Consider the following 11,155-nt stretch of genomic DNA (forward strand, 5'->3'; position numbering starts at 1 on the left):
CAGTTGTTTGAGAATATAAAGCTCACAAGATTGTACGCCATCTGACCTCATTTGTGTCTTAATCTCGCTCTTGGGATCGTTTAAGATCCCTCCCGGTATTGGATCAAGACATTTTAAATTGGTGTAGTCAGCAGGATTTCTCCAGACGAGAGTGCTGTGCTACCTTGCTGTGTTGGCTGCAACCCTCTCAGGATGAATTACCCCCTTTGCGTTACATTAATGTGCGACCTCCTGGGAGTGAACGGGGGAGGAGTGGACGGTGACGTTGCATTTGTGTAATGTGTGACTCTCTCAAGAAGAAAACCCCTGAAGGGTGAATAAGGGAAATTTGCATACCAACGTGTGGCCCCCTTCAGGACAACCCCCCCTTTGCATTGCTTATGTGTTGGATTTCAGATCCAATCTCCTGAGAGAGATAAGGGGAAATTTGACATTAAGGTGTGACCCTCTCAGTGCAGAAAAAACCCTTTTTTTGCATTAGAATGGCCGTACAGAAGGCAGCCGATGTTTGTGATAATGACGTTTGTGATGCTGTTCCCTCATGGGCTGAAGGAATAGACAAGTTATATGATGTGTGAGAGGTGCACTGATCTCGCCCCTCACTCCAGGGACAAGATTGGGCGAAAACCCACTGGTTCCAACCACAGAGTGTGGTGGATAGAATAAGGGTACTGCAGAAGGAAGCTAAGGTTAGGAGGGGGAAGGGAAAAGCTATAATTTGTGCAGCGTTAGGAGCTAGTCTGGCAGCTGCGGTGGAAGAGAGAAAGCAGAAGTCTTGTCAAGCTGATATGGTAATAGATTCCCTGCAGATGGCCATAAGCACCCTGCGGGAACAATTGGAAAAAAAAAAACCAAAACGAAGAATTGTTAGAGGAAGAAAGGAACCAAAATGTGATACTGAAGGACGAGCTGAGGAAGCAAGTTTTGAGGGAGACGGACACACTGGTAGAGGCAGAAGTAAAGCCTTTGGAGAAGGGGATACGGCAAATTTATCCCCAAGGGGATTTGCAGAAAGCAAAAGAAACCGTAGAAAGTCTCCCTGACATGTATCCGCTTGTTAAAACAGAGTATGTATATGAGGACGATAGTGATAACCGTCCTCAAGTTATCACTAAAGAAGTCCCATTTACAGCAACTGAATTGGCAAAGCTGGAAAAAGATTTTGCGAGGACTGCAAAAGAATCAGAAACAGAATATGTATGGAGAGTGCCTCTGTCAGGAGGAGATGGAATTTTGTTGTCAGAAAAGGAGGTAGAAGGGTATTGGGGTCCGGGTGTGTTTCTAACCACCGGTGACCGCCGAGCCCCGTGTTCACTGACTCAGAGAGCTGTGTACTGGGCTGGAGGGCTGAACCCCTTGGAGAGGGAAGATCCCCTTGGCATAACAGGTACGGTGGATCAATTAGTGTAAAGTGTGCAGAAGGCAGCCTGTCTCCAGATGATGTATGATCAGGAGCTCAAGCCTAACCAGGGCTCCCTGATGATGATGCCTGTGGACCGAGAAAGGATGACTCCCCTAATACGAGGACTTCCTGATTCCCTGAAATCCATTGGTATTCAATTGCAAGGGAAAATTCAAAACACCCCCAATGCAGAAAGAATGATGGCCGCTCTGGAGGGGATAATGACCCCTGACAATATTGGATCGGGACAAAATCTCATGAAAAAAGTCAGAGAAACAATATTGGCAGAGCTTGCTGACCAAAGTAGTATGAGAATTAACCCCACAAAGTGCCTCAGGTATCTACATGATGAAAGAGGCCTATGGAGATATAACCAAGAGTTACTAATGCATGGCCTATATTGCCTGTACTAGTTTTCACTGCAAAGTGTATGTGTAAAATAATGCCTTGTTAAATCCATGAAAGATTTTGATTCAAGCCAGTAGCTGTTAGAGCTCCAGCTCATTTTCTAGGCTCTAGAATAAATCAAGCAACAGATAATGATGCTTAGTTATCATGAAAGCGAACACACATCTTCAAATCCAGCAAATTCAGTGTTAAACATGAAAAAGTTCAAGCACGTTTAGACATTAAGTGCATGCTTTTGGTGCTAATGAAATTTTAACTTGTCCCATTAGAGTACCATCCAATATCAATGTGATTTCAAAAAAAAGCACTTGAATACCTTTGACCCAGATGAAATAAAACCATTTATTTTATCACATCATGATTTATTTCCCTGCCTGCCACTGGTTTCAGCAAGAGAAAATTATCTTGCATGGCTGCTCTAATCATGCATGCCCACACCATGAAACTTCACCTGTGTTTTAAAGAGCTCAGTTTAATACATTGGAGCGTATAAACTAATGGTTTACTTCGATCATTGTGTGTCCAGAGAAAAAGTGTTGCTAGCTTGCAGAGGTTACACTCTGGTTTTATAGCTCCAGTCCTCTGTTAAGAGCAAAACTCAACTTTACAATGTCATGAGTAAGTGCCTCCAAAGTCTAGAGCAAGGTTTCTGCAGATTCTACTGCTATGCCCCCTCCCCAGGACTAATCTGAAAGCATTTCTTTTCTGTAAGTCTTTAACTGCTGTTGTCTGTGTCATTTAATAGCTGTGACTTCTGTTAAGTTTATTTACTTGCCCCTGTAGCTTTGAATGAAGGACCACTTAAATTTAATTACTTTCTAATGCAGCTTGAATAGTAAATGTGCAGGTGCTAATTGATAGCTCTTTCTCAATGAGGCTTTGTATCTCACCCTGGCCTGTCCCCTGGAGTGCTCTGGATATCCTCATTATTAGGATTGCTGATTCAGGTGGAAATAGATACGGGAAATTTGATTCGACACTGTACAGTCCTAGCAAATGTGTTCCACTTCTAACTTTCAGGGAAGTGCATTCAGAGGGGAATAAATGACTGTTCTTAGGACAGGAGCGCATGGGTTTCATGCCTGAGAGGCTAGGTTGCCATTGCTTACCCATCCCTTACAACCTAATTCTGGCTTAAAATTGGTATGGCTTAATTAACCAGAAGTTCAGCTGAAGACTGAAGCAGATACAGTCACAAGTTCAGCACTCCAGAAGCATTCTCAAGGGACAACTGGACAGTATGAAAAACATAAGCATAAACTTTGCCACTAAATTGAACAGCAATGAGTCCAAATGCTGTAACCAAAACTGTGAAATTTTCCTTCATTTGAAAAAGTCAACCACAGATTGCTTTACTCAATGTTAGGATAAACCCAAGCATCATTCCTCTATCCAGGAAGCCAATGACTGGTGTTTCTTACCCTCACTTGGCGTGGGGGAAACTGAAGTCTAAAGCTGTGAGCCGAGTCAGTCCCTCTCAGACACGTGTACTTCATAGAGTACTAATTATGCTGGACCTTAGTCTGTTCAGGAGCAGACAACCACCTCACCAATAGCTCTGAGGAGGGAAGAACAGTACTGTTCATATAGAAGGTAAATAATAATTAAAGGCCCATATAAATGACCAGGTTTTAGTCCAAAGTATAATGATCTTGCCAAAACAGAAGCAACCATCATGCACTGTTTAAATGGTAACTCAATATATGAAGATAGTCTTTGCCACAATAAGCTCCAGGAATCATCATAGAATCATAGAATCACCAGGTTGGAAAAGACCCACTGGATCATCGAGTCCAACCATTCCTATCAATCACTAAACCATGCCCCTCAGCACCTCATCCACCCATCCTTTAAACACCTCCAGGGAAGGTGACTCAACCACTTCCCTGGGCAGCCTGTTCCAGTGCCCAATAACCCTTTCCGTGAAAAATTTTTTCCTAATGTCCAGCCTAAACCTCCCCTGGCGGAGCTTGAGGCCATTTCCTCTTGTCCTGTCCCCTGTCACTTGGGAGAAGAGGCCAGCTCCCTCCTCTCCACATTGTTCTTGTACTCTCAAGTTTTGCACTAAGGGCTTGATAGGGATACCATAGGAAAATAAGAAAATCAAATATAAACCTTGTAACTATTTCTGGATGGCTGAAGCTATCATTTTACTTAGAAAGCCTATTTTGAGTTCTTTGTGTTATTATTCCAACAGATGTAAAATCAACATCATGATAGGCACTATGGTAGAGAGTACTCAAAGGCAATTGGCATAAACTATTTTCAAAGAAAAGTTCTTTGAGTCATATTATAAGGAGTAGACTGGAAATGATTGCCTTATACTGTGATCATTAATTCGAAATCTATGGCAGTGTATCTACTCTACTTCCTGCACTATGGAACTACATAGAGATTTATGAATCAACCTTGATTATACTAAGTATAACATACAGTGCTTCATGAAATATTTGCATATTCTGGTTTGCTGGAGCAACTGATAAACAACAGCAAGCTTCCAATTGTATATTGGGATGTTCAGGCTTCTATGCTTATGAACAGAATATTTTTACTGTATAAAGATTCAACCAGATAATATTTTCAAACAAAGGCAGTAGCCATATATTCCTGCCAGGAATCAAGATTCATCAGAAACACATTCACAGTTTATATCACTCTTTCTAAACTTTCTGCAAGTCAGACAACTTGGCAGGCAGGTATGGTGTTTTGTTTTTTTAAAAAAAAGTTGTTCTTCAAAAACTCTCTCTTTGCTTTATAGCTTCAGCGGAGAAGCTACTGTACCCATGTTTGTCTCTGAATGTGCGTCTGTGCTTTTCTAGTTACTGTATTTGTTTGGTTTGTTTTTATGTTTCTTCCTTTTTCTTTGCATATCTGCCCCAAATATAACAGAAATTGCTGTGCTCAAATAAACTCCTCCTGTATCCTTTTCTTTCTCGGTTCATCCTTTTCATATATTCACCTTGGCATATTTTCTTCTCTGTTGCTATTCCCAAATATTGATTCAGTTTCAACACTTTTGACTTCTTTGCTCCCATCATCACTTTATGATGCTTCTTTTAAAACTCGTCTTAACAATCTTTCCTTTGTTTTCTGTTTTATGTCTCTGTCTCCCCTTTCCTTCTCATAAAAACAGTCTGTTTTCTCCAGAAGCTATTAGGTGTCATTTATTGTTTTAATGCTCTATCACTTTGTTTCCTTTACGCTATAGCCTTAGATAACAGAGGATATATAAACATATAAATAGTTTTGAAATAAGTAAATGCAATAGATGAAAAAATACAACACAAAAATGAGGAAAAACAGACTCTAGTAGACTATATGGCAAAGGGCAGATGCTATTGTCTTATTTTGGTACTGGACTCTACTGAGATCCTACTTAGCTCCCCACAAAAGCTCTGCAGTGAACACCCATGGCTGTGTTCTTGTAGCTGTTTGCACAGTGTGTATATGCTGTGTATACATCTCTTTCCAAGTGCAGGAGGGAGACAGAAACTGTGAGCAACTGTTTGCATCAACTGTTACCTCTTTCTACAATACTTTTCTTAAAATATGAAGTGAAAGTGTTGGTTTGGCCATATAGACAAGAGTTTTCACAGCATTCAGCCCTTAAAATTTAAGATTTGAGTTGGTCAGAAAACACCCGAAGTGTTTGAATTTATTCCTTCCAATGGCAAATACTAAGGTAATGTGTTACCATAATGTCATAACGTGGTCATAATGTATTGTCAGCCACAAAATTTAATATTTTCAAAAGAAACTTAAGTTATAAGATGACAGCTTTTGCTTATTAATGATTAAGTCTGGGTAAATGTGACAGAATATTTCAGTTCAGTATTCAGCATTTGCAAAGATGTCTTCTGATTGTTTTCCATCGTTAATTTATAGGGGACTGATCATCATAAATAGTGAAAAATAGATAGATTGAAGGGAAAACTAAGATTAAATTCTTGTTACACGAGGTGGACTTTTTTCAGAAAAAGTTTATTTTCAACCATTAGGTGAGCTTAAGTAGGGTCTAGAGCTCAAATTGTTGCTTGCTCAAAGGAGTAAATGAATAAATGCAATTAATTGAATAACACAATCCGAAGGCAAGTCTGGAGTTCAGCCCCACATAAGACATCCACTCAAAGCAAAATGCCACTATCCAAAGAGTAAATATTAAGTAAGATTTTAAAAGAGCATTAATTCATTAATATTGCCTGGAATGTAACTGAGTATTTTCTAGCAATCAGCTGATTAAACATTAAATTTTACAAACTTCTCCAGTGACTGAACAAGTCATGAGATGAAATCATGCATGGTAGTGTACTTCCTAAGCTCCTAAACTTTAACTTTCACAGTTTTATCAAGTGATTATTTAATTTTGAAAAGAGAACATCCATCCCCAGAAAACCTGCATCCACTTCTCAGGTACTGTACATTACTTAGCATTAACTATGCAGGCTGACTGCCCAAACTACTAGGAGAGAAGGTCATGTCTCTCTTTTTCTGGTCAAAAGAATTTAATAACTTGTCTGCATAAAGCAAAAAAAACCAAACCCAACAAAGAAACCAAAAAACAGTGGAAAATGCCCCTGCACTCAGACCACCCCCTTTCTGAAAAGCAGATGGCTATGCAGCTCTGTTGGGCAATAAAAGACATGGTGTTGAACCACAAGAGATAGAATATTAGTTTAATATTCATCTGCATCTTCTCCTCTTTGTGGAAATATATACACTTCACAGACATCTGATCCCCTTATGTTGTAGGGGGTTTCCTGGTAGACCTCCCGACATGAATCCTTGTGGAATGTACACAGAAGAGTACATGATTTTTGTATCAGGTTTAGTTATGCAAAGATAGATACCCTATTAAAATAAATCAATTTTCATTTTCCATGTACCATTGTCCTCTTTTGATCTAGTCCTAAATCACCTTTCCAGAGTCCTGGATTTCTTCCTGTCTTTCCATGACGACTAATATTTTCCAGTACAGGAATATCTATCGCTGTATTCTCCACCGTCCTGAATCTGCCTTCAGGGTTAAAAGTTCAGCCCATACACATTGGGACTCATTTATCTCAGTAGAACTGTACTGCTTTTTATCAGCTCAGGGTCTGACCTGCCTTTAAGAAGTAGAAGGTGACAGCAAGCAAACTTTTCAGAAAAAAATAGTAAAATTTTTTGTTACTGGGCTGTACACTGAAATGTATACTATGTACAGGACTGGTGCTGCAGCCGGGGGTTTGGCTACTTAGACCATGGGACTTGCGTTGAGAAACCTGGTCTACTGGGGACTGATGGTGTCCATCTTTCAGAGGAGGGGAAGAGCATCTTTGGTCATGTACTTTCCAATCTGGTAAAAATAGCTTTAAATTAAAGTTACCAGGGAAGGAGGGAGCATGGGAAGGGGTGAGGGGCGGGGGGAGGGAGGCGAGATGGGCAAGGCACACACGCGACCACAACCCATCACACTCCTACCTGTTTGATGCCAGTGCCAACCACAGATGCCCAGACCTGAAGAAGGACCATAGGTCAGCAGGAGAGCACTTGAAGAGGCACACAAAGGCTTTCCAGCTAGTATGTCACCTTCAACAGGGGCACAACTTAAGTGCTTCTATGCAAACGCGTGTAGTGTGGGGAATAAACAAGAGGAGTTAGACATATGCGCAAGTCTGCAGGACAATGATCTCATTGGAATCATGAAGACGTGCTGGGATGGATTCTATGATTTGAGTGCTGGAATGGAGGCCTACAGGCTTTTTAGGAAGGAGGGGCAAGAGAGATGGGGGTGGGGTGTTGCCCTGATGGAGAAGCCCACTGAGAGCTAATGTGTTGGGATTAAGGGGAAGACAGGGACAGGTGAGGGTCTGGTACAGGCCACTCAACCAGGTAGAGCAAGAGGATGAGGTTGTCTGTAGACAGATTGTCACATCCCCATGTTCACAAGCCCTGGTCCTCATGGGGAACTTCAGCCACTCCAGTATCTGCTAGAGGGACAATACAGCAAAGCACAAGGAATCCAGAAGTTTCCTGGAATTCATTATGACAACTTCCTTCTCCAAATGATAGAAAAAACAGTGAAGAGAGGTGCTATGCTGGACCTTATTCTCATTGGCCAGGAAGGCCTAGTGGGGAACATGAAGGGAAGCCACTGGCTGCAGTGACTATTAAATGGTGGAGATCAAGATCCTTAGGGCAGTGAGGAGGGTGCGCAGCAAGATCACTAACCTGGACTTCAGGAGAAAAAACTTTGGCCCCTTCAGGGATTTGCTTCGTACAGTACCATGGAATAAAGCCCTGGAGGGCAGGGTGGGAGCCAAGAAAGCTGGGCAACAGTCAAAGATCAACTCCTTCAAGACCAGGAACAATGCATCCCAACAAAGACAGGCAAAAATTCCAGGAGGCCTGCATGGAAGAACAAACATAAACTCAGAAAAGAAGCTTACAGAGGGTGGAAGCAAAGGCAGGTATCTTGGGATCAATACAGAGAAACTGTGCAGCCAGGGGTCAAGTTAGGAAAGCTAAAGCCCAGGTAGAATTAAATCTGGCCAGGAATGTCAGGGACAAAAAAAAAAAAAACTTCAGTAGGTATGTAGGTGATAAAAGGAAGACTAGAGAGAACATGGGCCCTCTCCAGAAAGAAACAAGACACCTTGTAGGCCAGGATATGGAGAAGGCTGAGATACTCAATGAGTTTTTTGCCCCAGTCTTCACCAGCGAGGATGCAAGTCACACCACCCAAGTCACAGAAAGTAAAGGAAACTCCAAAACTTGGAGAACAAAGAACAGCTTGCTGTAGGAGAAGACCAGGTGTGAGACCATCTAAGGAACTTGAAAATGCACAGGTCCATGGGACTTGATGATTCACCCAGGGGTCCTGAGTGAACCGGCAGGTGTACTTGCTAAGCCACAATCCATTATATTTGAGAAGTCATGGCAGTCTAGTGGAGTTTCCACTGACTGGGAAAAGGGTAATATAATTCATATTTTAAAAAAGTTTAAAAAGAAGACCCAGGGACCTATAGGCTGTTCACCTCTGTGTCCAGTAAGATCATGGACCAGATCCTCGTCAAAACTCTGCTGAGGTGCATGGAAAATAATGAGGTCATTGGTGACAGCCAGTAAGGATAAATTGTGCCTGATATTTACCTGGATTTGTATAAAGCATTCAACACTGTCCTGCATGACAACCTTGTCTCTAAACTGAAGACACATGGATTTGATGAATGGACCACTCGGTGGATAAGGAATTCACTGGGTGGTCATCCTCAGAGAACTGTGGCCAACAGCTCAATGTCCAAGTGGAGAGTGGCATTCCACAGGGGTCAGTATGGGGACTGGTGTTTAATATCTTTGTCAGAGACATGGACAGTGGGATTAAGGGCATCCTCAGCAAGTTTGTCAATGACACCAAGCTGTGTGGTGTGATCAACACACTGGAGCGAAGGGATGCCATCAGAGAAACCATGACAGGCTTGAGAGGTGGGCCTGCCCTGACCTCACGAAGTTCAACAAGGCCAAGCACAAGGTTCTGTACCTGTGTTGGGGCAATCCAAGCACAATTACAGACAGGGCAGTGAATGGGTTAAGAGTAGCCCTGAAGAGAAGACAGGGGTGGGGGGGCGGGCTAGATATGTGCTGTCAATGTGCACTTGCAGCCCAGAAGGCCAACTGTATCCTGGGCTGCATCAAAAGAAGTGTGACCAGCAGGTCAAGGGAAGTGATTCTCCCTGTCTACTCTCTGCTTTCATGAGACGTCACCTGGAGTACTGTGTTCATTTCTGGAGTCCTGAGCACAGGAATGACATGTATTTGCTAGAGCAAATACAGAAGAGGGCCACCAAGCGGGCTGGAGTACCTCCCATATTAGGACAGGCTGAGAGTTTGAGTTGTTCAGCCTAGACAAGAGAAAGCTACAGGGAGACTATAGCAGCTTTCCAGAACTTCAAGTGGGTCTATGGGAAAGACGAGGAGGGACTCTGTATCAGGGACTGCGGTGATAGGATGAGGGTTAAAAATTTTAATCTGAAAAAGAGTAGATTTAGATTAGATATTAGGAACAAATTCTTTATGTTGAGGGTGGAGAGGCACTGGATCAGGTTATCCAGGGAAGTCATAGAAGCCCCATCCCTGAAGGTGTTCAAGGTGAGGTTGAATGAGGCTTTGAACAACCTGATCTATTGGAAGGTGTCACTGTTCATTGCAGGGGCATTGGAACTAGATGAACTTTAAGATCCCTTCCAACCCAAACCATACTATGATCCTATGTTCTTTCATTACTGTATCTGACAACTAAACATTTAAATTCAACACCCAGTCATATACTAAAAGACTTTAGGCACTCCAAGTAGTCCCTTGGCATAAATCCTTGAAGGCTCAGCGCCTTAGACAGTATAACAGATGGACACATATTGGTTCATAAATTCTGTTTATTACATCTTTATCTGCCCTCTGATTGCTTTCCATACTATCCTCTGTGCACAGAAAAGTTGTTCCCCTACAGATTTTGCATACTTTGTCCATTTTTGCTATAGCAAACTGATATTCCGGAATAGATTTTGTAGCAGTAAATTTTTGAGTTTTGTCTTTGCAGTGACAACACACACATTCTAATGAATAATTAAGAGAGCAGATATAAATAATTAAGAAATTTTCTTATTATTTTTAGAACTTGCTAATTCTGGCTGGATGCTGGCATACAGAACAAAAGAGTGCTACCAAATTATAGAAATGTTACAATTTTTTCTTCTCTCTTGACTTTCATATTCTCATTCCTTTTTGATGTGCAACACTACAAAGTCAGCCTACCACAACAGATTTTTAATCAATGAATAATTAACCATTCTACTTCAATTTAAAATTAAATTGCTTCCCTATTTCTTTTTTATTTTCCTGGATTAATTTTCTCTTTAAAAAGTGAAGAGTCATTTAATTAAACACTACAGGTTTAGCTTTCCAAGATCTTTTAATTTTTTTTTGGATGTGCTCTTACTCTGGTAACTGGCAAGCAATTCTGCTACAATAAATCAAAAAATATAGGTGGGTGTCAAAATAAAACACTTACAATGCAGCTCTCCTGCATAGGCACATGATTTTATCTGATATTGACAAGCACTACACTACACCTTAGGTGAGAAAATGTAGTTGGTGTTGGATGGAACAATAATGACAAATAAATTAGAGGGGATTTTTTAGAGCTCCTAAGTCTTTGGGGGTCACCATTTTTCTGCCTTTGTACATTCTAACAATTACCCAAAGGGATGCATAGGCCATTTCTGTCAAGAGGGCACTGTGAGCAAGATACATATTTAATAAAGCTAGACTCTAATTCTGAGCCACTGTTGTGACTTTCTTTTCAAACCA

The 11,155-nt window shown here is 41.4% G+C and overlaps 1 pseudogene; it reads left to right on the forward strand.

Annotated features, from left to right (window-relative positions):
* The first annotated feature begins 482 nt into the window (after nucleotides 1-482).
* On the forward strand, nucleotides 483-1,815 carry LOC138719669 (uncharacterized; annotated as a pseudogene).
* Nucleotides 1,816-11,155: the final 9,340 nt, after the last annotated feature.

The sequence above is a fragment of the Phaenicophaeus curvirostris genome, chromosome 4 (assembly GCF_032191515.1).
Source record: "Phaenicophaeus curvirostris isolate KB17595 chromosome 4, BPBGC_Pcur_1.0, whole genome shotgun sequence".
NCBI classification, from domain to species: Eukaryota; Metazoa; Chordata; class Aves; order Cuculiformes; family Cuculidae; genus Phaenicophaeus; species Phaenicophaeus curvirostris.